The sequence below is a fragment of the Girardinichthys multiradiatus genome, chromosome 17 (genome assembly GCF_021462225.1).
Source record: "Girardinichthys multiradiatus isolate DD_20200921_A chromosome 17, DD_fGirMul_XY1, whole genome shotgun sequence".
Classification (NCBI taxonomy): domain Eukaryota; kingdom Metazoa; phylum Chordata; class Actinopteri; order Cyprinodontiformes; family Goodeidae; genus Girardinichthys; species Girardinichthys multiradiatus.
In genome coordinates, this window is record NC_061809.1 from 29,012,455 (window position 1) to 29,025,558 (window position 13,104).

The 13,104-nt window shown below is 39.8% G+C and overlaps 1 long non-coding RNA gene across 1 annotated transcript in view; it reads right to left on the minus strand.

Moving 5' to 3' along the window:
• The window catches only part of LOC124883203, a 240,008-nt gene that overhangs the window by 62,432 nt on the left and 164,472 nt on the right, over positions 1 to 13,104 (minus strand). Inside the window, exon 4 of the long non-coding RNA XR_007042108.1 lies at positions 5,546 to 5,672. This is a non-coding gene — a long non-coding RNA (uncharacterized LOC124883203). The remainder of the gene's footprint in view (positions 1 to 5,545; positions 5,673 to 13,104) is intronic.

The following is a 13,104-nucleotide window of genomic DNA, read 5'->3' on the forward strand; positions in this document are numbered from 1 at the left end:
GAAGTTAAATGAATGTACCTTCAATAAATGTGACAGGCTGTGGCACATAGTCCACCGGGGGTTGTTTTGAGTTATTTACAGATCCTGAAAGAGTGGAGTCCAAGATTTCCAATGATGCCAAACTTGTGGAAATCAAAAATGAATCGAATATATGACCATTTGAATGTTGACACTCTCCAAAGTACTTTAGGGAGAAAACAGGCTTCAAAGTTTCATTAGAATCACCCTGGAAGCTGGGCAGTCACCAAAGCTGTTAATATGAATAACTTTGTATAGCTTGCTGCAACACCTCCCCCCAACAGTGTTTGTCAACAGAAGCTCCAATGACTGCGCTGTCATTGAACTCACAGCACTATTTGTCTTTGCAAAGATCATTTTCTGCACAGCATTACAATATTTGTGTGCATTTAACAAACATCTTTCCACTGTACAAACAATTGCAACACCAAATTTAACGGTAACACACAGACAAGAAAAGCTAAGTAAAAAACTTCACTTCACAGTTGACATTTACAAAATTGAGAAATGTCAACTGTTTTTTTTTTTTCCTGCATGTAATTTGTGTCCATAAATTGCATCATGACTGCAGTTTGGTCTGAAATTAACATGTTGATACGTTGTTATTCCTCCTCTTTTTAATTGCTTTTATTGTTTTTTTAAAGGAACTTTTGAAAAAAGTGCTTTATGAGCCATTTTAAAATCCAAAGAAATCCAACCAGTCGTCCAGGTTGCAGCAATCGATCACTCAATAGGTGGACAGTAAGACAGCAGTTTGGGAGTTGGTGATCAGTGTGTGTGTCTGATCAGAATGCAGGTATGAATAGAGCTATGGACCAATAGTCTACACATTTGAATAGGTGTTAATTTACAAGAGGCTGGCGCTGCAGATCTGTACCCATCAAATGTTGTGTCTGGAAACCTCTTGACTTTTATGGACCCAGGAAGACAAATGGGCAATAGCTTGATTTTGATCAGGTCACAAACATGATTTTAATTTACAAGTGAGCACAACTTTATATACATTACAATTTACCAAAAAGTCAAAGTCACAGTGTCCCACCATCATCCTCTTCTGTGTGCTCTTATGTGTTGAGCTCTTTGGTGCTGGGCAGAACTCTGTGGAGTTGCTAACGACTGATAAAAGGGGGATCCTGTGGCCGCTGGCTTTTTCCTCAAGCAGAACCTTGCATTCGCATCAACGTGTCTGATGATGTCAGTCAACATGGCTTTGAAAATTCTGAACAGAGGAAACAGAGAAATATATTTTTCTCAGCTTTTACTATTTGACTGCTCAGGTTTATGTGAACTTGTCCGCTTTGCTGAAAATATGATTTATTTTCAATTTGACGCATCATTATAGTTCTTTTAACAAGTTGTTCAACTCACCCTTTGAGAAACTGAAAGATTCCTGCAGACTTTTATGCCTCTGATCAAATAAGTTGTCCTGGCGTGTTTTCTTTTCGTTGGTGTCTTATTGGTGGATGTTGTCATTGCTGAAGTTTCTACTGTATGCCGGTTTGCTTCAAGATGTCCGATGATTCTCATGTCCTGCCACTCCCTTTCTGCTGCTAAAGAATCCATCCGTATGTTGTACATGAACCCTGGAGAAAATTTGCGCCTACAGGACTGTGTTCCAAGTGAAGAACTCTCCTTTCTTCTCCCATAGCATTTACAGTCAACATTATGGATCTTCTCCATTTCGCTGTCTCTGTCTTCTTCAAATGTTGTGATGGGAAAGGCTTCTGATATCTTACGTTCTCGCTCCATCTTGAAGAAACAGATTCTTTTTCAAATAGCAACTGCTCTACGTAGCCTATATGCTTGCTTCAAGCACGCAACCTATTGGACAACATGTATAACAAAAGCCAGCATGTAGCCAAGCAAAGCCACTGTCTAAATGAGCTGTGGTTTTTCCCTCCCCGATATGGAGATGGAGGCCGGTTGAGTTTTACGCTGAAAACAGGTCGAGTTTAAACACAGAATGTACAGTTTTTATTTAGAGCATTGAGTAGTTACTTCATAACTTCAACTTGCACATTTTGATATAAAGTGAAAATCACTTTTCTCAGAAATGGATGGTTCTTCTTCCTCCTTTCCTCCCTTTGCGCTCTGACTTGTTCCTTTTTTACTCCTGGCGTGTCACAAATACGTGACTAAGACAGACTGAACTATGTAACTAGAAGAAGAATGTAACTTTTTTAAATATCATGGAGCAAAAGATCCAAAATGACACGTCTAAGTTTTTTATTTCTTTGTTTTAATTTTTTTCTGTCTGATTTCTTGTTTACATGCATTTTTTGGGGAGATGCACAATATATCACTATTAGCATCAGTAGTAGCCGATGTTAGTCATTGGTCCCACAAGTAAAACTGGGCCGATATTAACCTTTGTTTATTTTCATCTTATTGCCTCTTGTGTTTCAGGAGGGGGAGGGGGTTGTCCATGTGGTATTTCTTAGGTCATGTGACAGTGATGATAATGCAGCAGAGGATTGTGGGTGTTTAACTAAAGCAGAGGAGCAATGTCAGCGGTGTGGACATTTTCTTACGATGTCGAAAGGGTAGGGAACTATCGGCCATAACAGCAATATTAATATTGGGCATCTATAGCGATCCAAATGTAGCGGTGCCTCTAATGTTTTTCATTTTAACAACATTGCAGTTATGTGTACCTTCACATTTAGCAGCTCATAGCATTGGACTCATGTTGCTTTAGTTCTAATGACAAGACAATAATCTGAGGGGTATATTTGAAAGAAATGAAGTTATTTCTGGGATTTCTCTCTGGAAGTTGGACTTTTTTTATGTCTCTATTGTTCCAGAGTGATAAACTTTAGATGTAGATTCAGATGTTTTTTCAACTTTAGCCTTTTAATCTTTTACTGTCGTAAAGTATCACATTACGAGTGACCTCATAGTACAGTCCTTTAAAAATACGTAATATGTTTTGGAAAAGTTCCAAGAAAGTAAAAAGCACTTTATTAGAAACCAACCAGTAAATTACGATAAAGTACAACCTTTACAGTTAGCACTGGAAATGTTGTACTTAATACTACATTTCCAGTGAATACAGCCCACTCCCTAAACTTACACAGCAAGTTTCTGGAAAGTAACCAGTAAGCACGTGAATAGTTCCAAGAAAGTAGTACCAGGTAACCAATTAATTCTGGATAAGTACAACCTTATATGTTAATACAGCCCAGTCCAAGACTTTACCTAGCACGTTCTGAGAAAGTAACCAGTTAATTCCATAAATATAAACACATTAGGTTCTGGTAAAGCTCCAGAAAGTATGGTTAAGTTCAGTTAGCCTTCAGTGAAAGTACCAAGTATGTTTCAGGAAAGCTTTAGGAAAGTGTTTGTGGGGCAACAAGCCATTAAAATGTAGTAGTGTACCACATTTCCAGTCACATAACCTGGTACCTGAAAGCACCCAGTAACTTCTGAGAAGTACCCAAGAATTTCAAGGACAGGTATATAAATTAACCAGTAAGTTCTAGGAAAGCAACCAGTCAGGAACTAGCAAAATGTATGGCAGGTTTCAACTGGATTTTTTAATATGCAATATTTATTGTACTTCATGGTTTAATGAAGTCTAAAAGCTCTAGCTTGGGAAATCAACTGTGGGGGGACTGGGTACAAATGTTTAGATCTATGTATGACTGGTGGTCATATATTTGAGACAAATTGACTGTGGCAACTGTGGCTCAGTAGGAAGAATAGTCGTCTTGCAATCAGAAGGCTGTGGGTTCGATTCCAGCTTCCTCCTGCCATATGGGCAAGGCACTTAACCTCAAGTTGCCTACCGATCTGTATGAATGTGTGAGCATTAGTGAGTGCGATTGGGTGAATGTGGCTCTAGTGTAAAGTGCTTTGAGTGGTCTGTATGACTGGAAAGGTTCTATATAAGTTCAGTCCATTTACTATGCGACTTCCTCCTCCAGCAACAAATAATCTTGTCTACAGAAACAAACATTCTTATTTTGCTGCCTACTGAACTGACAGGACAACTACAGGGGTTGGACAATGAAACTGAAACACCTGGTTTTAGACCACAATAATTTATTAGTATGGTGTAGGGCCTCCTTTTGCGGCCAATACAGCGTCAATTCATCTTGGGAATGACATATACAAGTCCTGCACAGTGGTCAGAGGGATTTTAAGCCATTCTTCTTGCAGGATAGTGGCCAGGTCACTACGTGATACTGGTGGAGGAAAACGTTTCCTGACTTGCTCCTCCAAAACACCCCAAAGTGGCTCAATAATATTTAGATCTGGTGACTGTGCAGGCCATGGGAGATGTTCAACTTCACTTTCATGTTCATCAAACCAATCTTTCACCAGTCTTGCTGTGTGTATTGGTGCATTGTCATCCTGATACACGGCACCGCCTTCAGGATACAATGTTTGAACCATTGGATGCACATGGTCCTCAAGAATGGTTCGGTAGTCCTTGGCAGTGACGCGCCCATCTAGCACAAGTATTGGGCCAAGGGAATGCCATGATATGGCAGCCCAAACCATCACTGATCCACCCCCATGCTTCACTCTGGGCATGCAACAGTCTGGGTGGTACGCTTCTTTGGGTCTTCTCCACACCGTAACTCTCCTGGATGTGGGGAAAACAGTAAAGGTGGACTCATCAGAGAACAATACATGTTTCACATTGTCCACAGCCCAGGCTTTGTGCTCCTTGCACCATTGAAACCGATGTTTGGCATTTGCATGAGTGACCAAAGGTATGGCTATAGCAGCCCAGCCGTGTATATTGACCCTGTGGAGCTCCCGACGGACAGTTCTGGTGGAAACAGGAGAGTTGAGGTGCACATTTAATTCTGCCGTGATTTGGGCAGCCGTGGTTTTATGTTTTTTGGATAAAATCCAGGTTAGCACCCGAACATCCCTTTCAGACAGCTTCCTCTTGCGTCCACAGTTAATCCTGTTGGATGTGGTTCGTCCTTCTTGGTGGTATGCTGACATTACCCTGGATACCGTGGCTCTTGATACATCACAAAGACTTGCTGTCTTGGTCACAGATGCGCCAGCAAGACGTGCACCAACAATTTGTCCTCTTTTGAACTTTGGTATTTCACCCATAATGTTGTGTGCATTTCAATATTTTGAGCAAAACTGTGCTCTTACCCTGCTAATTGAACCTTCACACTCTGCTCTTACTGGTGCAATGTGCAATCAATGAAGACTGGTTACCAGGCTGGTCCAATTTAGCCATGAAGCCTCCCACACTAAAATGACAGGTGTTTCAGTTTCATTGTCCAACCCCTGTATTTTCACCAGTTTCTACACTAAAAACCTACAACTAACATGCATCCAAACATAAAACTCCAAACATCTTATACAAATTAGACGTGAACAATTGTATCTGTTACCAGAGACAAGTGGACCAGTTTAACAGCAGAACCAACAAATGAAATCTACCCTTTCATCGTTAAGGAACAAAACTACATGTATGAGAACAGGGTGGGGACTGCAATGAAGCTGCTTGCAACACTAGTAAAATCAGCAAAAAAAATTTACTTTTACTCACCATTGTTTTCCGGTCAAAAACAAGATCCATCCATCTGGGTTAGGGTTTGGGTCTGTCCCCATTTGGTCGAATTTTTCTGTCCTCATGTCCCAGAGGGTTTCGTTGTGACCGTTGCCAAAAAACTAACCTGAAGATGGCAAACAAATAAAAAGATGAAGGACGTCTTTAATGAATTGACTTTTTATAAACATTGTCCATCTTTCAATTGTATGGTCTTAAAGGTAACCACCAGCTGCCATTTTCATTGTTGTTGAAGGTCTCTGACCAACATCAGTACAAACCATCACCGGGCAAGTCAGAACACCTTTAGGCCACAAACAAATACCTAAAGGCCGTAAATTAAAATATGATCAGTTGGTCGAACGGTCTTACTGCTTTCATTAAGTTTAAAAGGTCAAGGAATTAGACGAAGGACGCAGAGTCCTCACAGTACAAGCCTGTAGCCATAAACAAGTTTATGCTTGAGATCACAAGAATCAAAATCTTGATAGAGACATAGCCCTTTAATTATTTACCACTGGTCCTCTAAAGGCAGAAGTGTCCAAATCATTTGACATTGGCACCAAAAATGTCAAGTCAAAAGCACTCAGAGGGCCACAACTTTTTTTTATTAAATCTGCAAAAGCTAGAAAAGTCAATTCCCGTCCCAACTGCTTCACACTTTGTTTTAAACTGTGCCACTGGGTGGTGAAGGTCATGCCAACAGAACTATATGATCTGCAAAAACCAAAAATCCTGAGGTTCGTACACCAGACACCTTTCCTTTGACGACTACGCCTGGAGATCCTCTTCATGTACATCACAAACAGAATCAGGAGCAAGAAGCAACCCTGATGGCGTCCAGCACTTACTTTCACATCGACTGCTGGAAACCTTTCTCAAATGTCGAAGAAAAACGCTTGACTGGTAAGAGAGAGTGAAGAGAACGGTTGCCTTTCATAGCTTTATATGGAGGAAGACTTCGGAGGGAAAAATTGACAAACCAATGAGGAAGAAACAGAAAAAAAGTCACGTAGGACAGATGGAGATGAAATGTAGATGAAGGGAAGGTTGACCGAGGATAAGACAGTCAGACGTACCACAGACACAAACACACACGACTGCTGAGGTTGAAGCCCTCCATGAGATGAGCTGTGCTGTGTAATTTCCAGGCTTCCGGACCACTGATCAGCCAATCCAAAACTCCAATCAGACTGACAGCCAGAAGTCCATCTCTTCCTTGCTCCACTTCAGTGGTTTGATCACAAACACACATATACACACAGTTACCCATATAGTATACTAGGAGACACAGACTCAGACTTTTCCTTTTTCCTGTACAACCGATGCAAATAACCTACCAATCCAGTTATATTATTTACACACATCTGTCAGACATGTTGGGTTGTTATATTAATCAGATGGCAAAGCATCTAGAGCACATAATCATGAAAAAAACTGATATTTTAGTTGACAGTTTTACTGATCTTTGGTTAATATGGTGTGGAACATCTCAGAGGGGAAAATAAAAGGAGGAAGTAGTCTGTGGTGGCAAAGTTTCTAAATTACAACAGAAATTGGGAATTATGACAAACATTACAAATATTACTGAGGTGCAAGAGATTCTTAAATACAGTAAATAAGCACTAAAAAGGTATAACATGATGACTACAGGTAAAGTGAATATTACTGATCTTCACTGCTAATTTTCTTCTAACTGGAAGTAATATTAATGCTTTGGAACAACCCAGCCAGAGTCCTGACTAAATCTGATGGTGAATCTGAGGAGGGAGCTAAAGATTACAGTGCTGGTAAGGATTGTTGTGAAGCCCATAAAGATTTTTCCATTGATTATTGAGAAGGGAACCTTTTTACAAACTCATTCTTCATGCCTGCCTCATTTTCTAACAAACCTGCCTCATTTTCTAACAAACATCTGTTAATTTAAACTATTCTAAATGTAACTCTGCCAGTGGTTTGAGTAACTTTGGGCTTAACCGTATTAAGCAGCACGAGAACATTTCGTCCTCAGAGTTGATGTAAGAAGCAGGAACAATGGGTAGCGTGTGGATTTAAATGGTCTGAAAAGGGCCAAACTGGGATTGTTAAATGACCAAGTCAGAGCTGATCAAACCCTAAAGTTGTGTCTGTGGTGTTCCCGGTCAGCTTTGCTCAGGATCAATCAACAGATGTCCAAGGAGGAAACAGCGGTGAACCAACAACAGGGAAATTAACGACAAAGCTCAATGACGCACGTGTGAAGCAAAAGGTGACTCTTGAATCAGAACTGGACTACGGAACTATGGAGGTAGGGGGCCTGATTTGATATTTTTTAATTTTAAATAACTTGGATGACCAGGTGCAGAAACATCTGGCAACAGGATGCACTATGGCAATTAGAATAACTGGTGGAGGCAGTATGATGCTTTGGGCCATGCTTAGCAGAGAAACCTTAGGTCCTGCTATCCATGTGGACAATAAAGACCGTCTATATATGGCCACAAAATCAAATAATTTGATTATGACATGCGTTTACATGCACCAAACTTTATTCATAATAGAAGCACTTTGACATGTGCAGGGTTGTCACATTTACCTAAAACAACTGCAGAAGAAGAAGTTCAACAACTTCTGCGGAACAAATCCGGGCGTGTTGGTTGTGAGCGACTAAAATGGACCCGCCTCAGGTTCTGAGGGCGGTTGAAGCATTATTAGTTACTATAATTAAGCTACAAGCTCAGCAACATATGCTGTTGCTGTGCCTACATTACAGGATGAGAGAGCGGTAAGAAATTAACATCCCTTCAAGTTTTGCCACTGAGGGGCAAATCTAGCAAGTTGACACAGGACACACATGCATCAGGTCAGTTTGGAACAATCATGATGACATGATTCAAACAAGCATTTACATGTATGCCGTTCGAATTGACAATCAGCATAAACCACCCCTCTCATTTAGAATACAACTTTATTCCAATAAGCCGAATCCGATTGGCCCTTTTTTCCCATTACTTATGTCGTGTAAGCATGCTTATTGTTAATTCATGCAGTTAAAAAACAATCAACTGTACAATTTAAAACTAGTCTTTCAGCTACTGACAGGCCAACACAGAGTGCAACATAATTACAACTTAATGAAAAAAGATAAATGGTTTGAATCTGTATTACCACCAGCTTTTCACATCTACAGAATGACATTTTACCAATGCTGCTTTGCAAAACAGCTCAAGGTCCGCCAGATTTGATGGTGAACAAATATGAACATCAGTTTTCGGGTCTTGCTACACTTTAATCTAAACAATCCAATTGCATCTCTGGCTGCATGTTTAGAGTGGCTGTCCTGCTGGAAGGTGAACCTTCACCCCAGTCTCCAGTCTTCTACAGCCTCTAACCAGTTTCTTCCAGAACCGTCCTGGATTTAACTCCATCCATCTCCCCACCAACTCTAAACAGCTTCCCTGTTCCTGTTAAAGAAAAGCACCCCAAACCATGATGCTGTCACCACTATGTTTCATAATGGGAATGGTATATAGTAGTTTGAAAGTAGGTTAAACAGTTAAGTTATGGTCACACCTGAACAGAGCATGTTCTTTCTCATGTGTCGTGCCTCCTACATGGCTTGTGAAAAACAAATGATGTTCTTCCTACTTTTTTATAAAAGGTCAGAGCCGTGGAGTTCATGGCTTTCAGTTGTCATGTTCAGGTTCTCCCATCTGAGCATATTTGCAGCTAACCCAGAAATTGCAATGAATACACTTAGTTAATCTCAATTTTAACTTTGCAGTATCAAATTAAAAGGGGGTAAATACAAATTCACTGCGTTTTTTAGAATTCATTTAAAAAAAAGTTCCCTTTGACATCATTTTAACCACATCATTAGACCACTTTGCTGGTCTTTAATGTCAAATTCCAATAGAATGTCTTAAAGTTTGTGAACATTTGTAAAAACTGTTTTTACGCACAGCAGATTTTAGTGAAATAACATGTTCATGCTTGATTAACCTATTTATTTTGTATGTTCACAGTTTAAACCACTGAGATGAGTAGATGAAAAAATATTCAGCTAATTGGTTAAAGTGATTACTTTTAAAAATTTGCTTTTACAGTATGGGCACTGTAGCTAAATAGATTTTTTCAGAACAAAATCCCAATGATGATTTTATCACTGTTAATACTTATTGAAAATGAACACCTGAAAAAAAAACAAAAAAACATAGTGCATCAAGGCAAAAACACATTATGTGGAAACTTGTCAGCTTGTGTCAAGTACAAGTGACATTAAATAGGTACTTGAGACTTGAAGTACACTTGGTCTGGGACTGTTTTGCCAAACACAAAAACATTTATTTTAATTTCAAAAGGTAAACAACATTTGCACTCAGATAAAATGGGTTTTTGCTACTTAACAGCTTAATTACAAGACTAAAGGAAGTAGAGGAAACTAAAACAGATGTATCTGAATGAAAGCAATGAACGAAGTGTTCCACTAGAACATGATCAAAATCACATTCTAGTCCTTCATGATCTATCATCATTCTTAGGCTCATTTTACAGCTAACTTTCATTTAATCCACCTAAAATCTCAAGTGAAGGCAGTAAATGAAGTCCTGGAAGCTATGGTTGTCTTTCCTATTCTATCTGAGTGAAAGATGGTAAAGCTAGAAAATGCCTCCAAAAGAACAACTTCATCAGGTTTTTCAGCTCATACTCTTAGTAATCACAGGTTGCATGTCAGCAAACCAAGGTTTTGTTTACATGCTTATAAGGAGGAACCAGTCATGGAAAAACCCACTCATGCATGCTTGTGAACACATGGAATGATCTGAACACTGCTGTGGGTGGTTGGGTTTTCCCCTCGTCTCCCATGGTGATTCTTATCCTCTCAAACCTTTTCTTCTTATTATGGAATAAGAGCCAGGTCAGTTTTTGTTTTTCCTTGGTGAACAACTCATTTGCAATGTAGGAATGAAAAGACTAGAATGAAAGCTGTTTTTTAATGCGACAGGGAAATGGGAATAAAATGTAAACATGCCAAACGCCTATTTTCCCCTGGGAAATCAGCCCTGGTAAAGACGAGATGTCAGAACACATTCACACACATTCTCTTTGGTTTTGCTGCTTGATGACAAGAGATACAAAGAGAAAATAAATTGGAGGTATGGGTGGTAGATGGAGAAAAGTCCTTTGCTTTGCAGTTGTACAATCCAACCAGATGGTGCCGAAAAACAAAAGGTCTCTAACCTAAATGTGACTATTACATGACAGAGCAGCAACTTTCAAACATACCAAGATTTGATTTACTTTCCTACAGCTTGTTAGATTATTTATATGATCTAATATCAGACAAAGACTGAACCAACCAAGGTGTATTGGGTTGCATTACTCAGAAGACCTTTTTTCATTATTTGTGACAGAACATGAGTTTCCTCACTGTTTTGAGTGATGCACAAAACATCTGTTGCAAGGTTCTGCTGGATCATTGTATGGGTGGAAGCATATCTGTGTCCACAGCAGGGTGACATGTAGCCTAATGGAGTTAATCTTCAGGACCACATTTACTAAATGCATGCGGTCCTGCTACTGCTGGCTGCAACAAAAAGGATATCAGCAAGCAGCTTTCTTTGAGAAAAAGAAATGTTAGGCACAGGCCCCTCGCACATGTGCCTCTGTTCCACTAGCTCTGTTTAGCTTGGCTCCGCTTGGCCCACTTTGAGAGCATTTCCATTGGTGTTTCCTCTGTACCGGTACCTAGTTTTTGGTCCCTGCCCCTGGGCAGGTCTGACGGGGCTGAGTGGACACTACATTGGAGTGTACAGACTGTTGTTCACTGATCGGCCATAGGACCAAGATAATATAGAAGGTTTTCAGTGAGGTAATGCAGGGAAGTTAATAAAACTCAAGAGCGACTGCAATAATATTAAGGACCACAATGGCTAACTAGATCCAGTGGAACAACAGAGAACAGCATGCATTGCACCCTGTGGATAAAGCTCTGAGCAGGAGAGATGCAAAAAAAGTCTAAATTGTGCATATGTTTGCTGGGAAGCTGAGGATTGTGAGTTCTCAAGGCTGAACTTCAAATTGCTCAGTCCACACAGGTTTGGTTAAAGTTTGCCTTGAATGTTATATAAATCTCCAACTCTGCCCACCCAGAGCCTCCCCCAGACCTCCACAGGTGCTTCTCAGTCCTTGATTTATTGGTAACATTTTCTCATAATTTCACAAAAAACTAACATTTAGACTCATTAATCCAAAGCGTAGATTTCTTTTTGGCTGTTTTTTTTACCCTTAATGCTTCCAAGTCTACACATTTGTGTCTTCAGCCACACAATGAAGAGTGTTTAAGCATGAAGCCGGGTACACACAGTCTCTTCCCACTAGCCGATGTTTAGATGTCTGTTATTTGAACTCTAGGAAGCGTTGATGTTGGCTCTGGTATGATGTGCTCCTAATTGGCAATTCTGGGGCTGGGAACTTTAATGAACTTATCCTCTGCAGCTGAGTGAACTCTTGGTCAATTTGTACTAATGAAAGTGAGCTTTAATCAGAGGGTTTGATGGATTTTAAAAGCTGAAGAAGAATTAACTTTCCAACTTTTCAAAACAGATTGATTAGTTGAAGCAATAACAGGCTGTTGTTTCTTTTCCTACACTACAACTATAATCCAGGAGCTAATTCTGAGATTAAAGATCCTGCTCATAGTCTCTACTCATTACCCAAGATGCTTTGCAGAATATGCGATAAATTGTAAAGATTGTGTTTTAAGCTTAACCATTGTATTTTCTAAACCTTCACCAATAGTTTTGGTGGAAAAGTTATTACTGCATAAATAATTGTCATTAGGGTTTTCAGTCAAGGATGGCTGGATGGATAGCCAATACTTGTACATTAGAAAATTTAAAAAGGCACTCAGTGTGCCACACACTGGCCTTCTTGAGGTCTTGTCTGGATTTTATGTTCAGCTCAGCAGGAGAGTTTTGATCATATATAGAGTAACGTTTTGCAATATTATTCACTCTAAAGGTTAAGTGACATAGCATGCAAGTAACCACTAACCATAGGCTTATGACCAAGAGATCTCAGTAAAGGCCAAAAACTTGTTTTCATAAGAAAAGACTTTTATAGTATGTCTTCAATATTAACTTAGTTGAAATGCATTTAAAGGGCATCGCCTGTGAGTGGGCAGCAAAGCCTCGGTGACCCGTCCCTCCCTTGTCTTGTGTCATGATGTATGTTTGGATGGGTTGTACTGGAATTCTAACGTCCCCTCGGGGATCAATAAAGTATCTTTGAATTGAATTGAATTGTAAACATGAGGGTTGCACATTTATGTCACAATCTTGAGAAGCTTGGGTTTTGACCATTTCTGCGGTTCAGCTCCTCCATGTTAATGGGTCTGTCTCCCTCAGTTTCCATACTTTTCTTCTGGCTCAACTGTTCCGCATTATTTCCTGATAGTGTTTTTCTACCGAAGGAACTCTCATTCTTGAACCGGTTTGATTCATGTGCCTTTAAACTTGTTGTGTTTCATTAAGTACCAACGCGAGTGAAGCATGACTCATCAACAGTGAGCAGCCATA